The 2,506-nt window shown below is 38.4% G+C and overlaps 1 pseudogene; it reads left to right on the forward strand.

Annotated features, from left to right (window-relative positions):
* The first annotated feature begins 225 nt into the window (after window positions 1-225).
* Window positions 226-544, forward strand: LOC140532244 (small ubiquitin-related modifier 2-like; annotated as a pseudogene).
* The last annotated feature ends 1,962 nt before the right edge of the window (window positions 545-2,506 follow it).

Below are 2,506 nucleotides of genomic sequence, written 5' to 3' on the forward strand. Positions count from 1 at the left end.
CTATTTACTATTCCACCTAGATGCTTTTTACAGATTGAGCATCCTTGGGTAAGTCACCTAACCTCTCATTGTTCTCTAAGGTTATAAATTGCAGATAAGGTCTTGATCTGTTGCACATAATGAATAATGTAATTACTTAAGAGAAGCAATTTAAAGGATGTCATCAGGGAGATGTTTGACTTAAGAAGAAAGTAGGTCAGTCAAATGACTTGAAAGGGGGGGATAATGTTGGAAACTCTGTCAAGATATGAAGAGGAGATCTCTTAGGAAAAGCCAAAGGAAGGCATCAAGACTGAAAACAACCACCACATTAATTTGAAGGTGGCAGGGCAAGATGGTTCTGTGGTACAATGTAAGATTAAGAGGCACACACCACTTAGTAAACTAATGAAAGCTTATTGTGGACAACAGGGTTTGTCAGTGAGGCAGATCAGATTCTGATTTAATCAATGAAATCAATGAAATAGGCACACCTGTACAGTTGGAAATGGAGGATGAAGATACAATCGATGTTTTCCAGCAGCAGACAGGAGGCACTTACTAAAAAGGGAATCTACAACTATACTCCAGAATTGTGCTTCCAAGGAAAACAATATATTCAAAATTAGAAAACCAAGATCTGGTTCATCCACATCTTGACTACTGCGGCATAGTTTTCTCTTTTCTTTGATTCCCTTCTCCCATTCCTTTATTGTACATAAAGTAACTCATGTATGTACACAGGCACATTCTGTAATTTTTTTAACTAAATGGCCAATGATTTGTTTTGATCAACATCAAATGGAGATGGGGAGGGTAAAAAACAAACTTGTTCTGTGAAAATATCCCTTTTCTCCATTATTGGCATGCTCATTAACATTTTATCTTTACGTTGCAGTAAGTTAGTTTGCTTTCACTGTTTAACAACATCAAAAACAAAAACCACAAAAAAGTCCTTCCATACTTTACTTGATTGGATAGTTTCAATGTTTTTCTTTTATCATTGTCAAACAAAGATGGTTTTATAACTTTTTTGTACATAGTTGTTACTTGTAGGGCAATTTCTGTCTCTCAGTAGGGAGAAATTACTATAAAGAAATTGATCCTAAATAGTTTTCCCTTCAAGTCAAAAATCCAGTTGTTTAAAATAAAATAAAAGGAGGGAATACCTACATCTATCAACATGTCTAACACACTATATCTCCTCCTAATTCATCCATCTTCTTAGCTTTCTTATTTCAACTGAGGGAACCACCATCTGGTTAACCAGATTCAAAATCTGAGTCATCCACAGCTCCTCACTATCCCTCTCACACACAGTGGCCAAGTCTTATCAAATTGGATTCGATCTCCTCAATGTCTCTTACCTTCTTCTCAGAGCCTTTCTTTCCACAATCACACCCCCTACCTTAGTTGAGGCCCTTGTCATCCTTTGTGCAAAGAAACATGAAAGATAAGGTGTTCATTTCCAGACCTCTTGAGTTTGAGATGCATGTGGGACAACTTATTTTAAATATGCAGTAGGCAATTGGTGTTCAGAAGGGAGACTCAGACTGCTTGGGAGTCATCTCCACAAAGATGATAATTAAAATATGTATGTTGATGGATAAGCTCTATAGGTTATCTATCCAACTGTATGTAATAAGCTGGAAAATGGGCCCTCTTCATCCGTCGGATTTTTCTTGTTAGGAAAGGTAGGACAAATTTTTTTTTTTATTTAACTTTTAACATTCATTTTCACAACATTTTGGGCTCTAAATTTTCTCCCCATTTGTCCCCTCCCCCCACCCCAAAACACCGAGCATTCTAATTGCCCCTATCACCAATCTGCCCTCTCTTCTATCATCCCTCTCTGCCCTTGTCTCCATCTTCTCTTTTGTCCTGTAGGGCCAGATAACTTTCTATGCCCCATTACCTGTATTTCTTATTGCCTAGTAGCAAGAATAGTACTCAACAGTTGTTCCTAAAACTTTGAGTTCCAACTTCTCTTCATCCCTCACTCCCCATCCATTCCCTTTGGGAAGGCAAGCAATTCAATATAGGCCATATCTGTGAAGTTTTGCAAATGACTTCCATAATAGTCGTGTAGTATAAGACTAACTATATTTCCCTCCATCCTATCCTGTCCCCTATTACTTCTATTCTCTCTTTTGATCCTGTCCCTCCCCACGAGTGTTGACCTCAAATTGCTCCCTCCTCCCCATGCCCCCCTTTCCATCATCCCCCACACCCTGCTTATCCCTTTCTCCCCCACTTTCCTGTATTGTAAGATAGGTTTTCATACCAAAATGAGTGTGCATTTTATTCCTTCCTTTAGTCAAATGTGATGAGAGTAAACTTCATGTTTTTCTCTCACCTCCCCTCTTTTTCCCTCCACTAAAAAGTCTTTTGCTTGCCTCTTTTATGAGAGATAATTTGCCCCATTCCATTTCTCCCTTTCTCCTCCCAAGATATTTCTCTCTCACCGCTTGATTTCATTTTTTTAAGAGATGATCCCATCCTCTTCAATTCACTCTGTCTCTATGTG

The sequence above is a fragment of the Notamacropus eugenii genome, chromosome 3, assembly GCF_028372415.1.
Source record: "Notamacropus eugenii isolate mMacEug1 chromosome 3, mMacEug1.pri_v2, whole genome shotgun sequence".
Lineage (NCBI taxonomy): Eukaryota > Metazoa > Chordata > Mammalia > Diprotodontia > Macropodidae > Notamacropus > Notamacropus eugenii.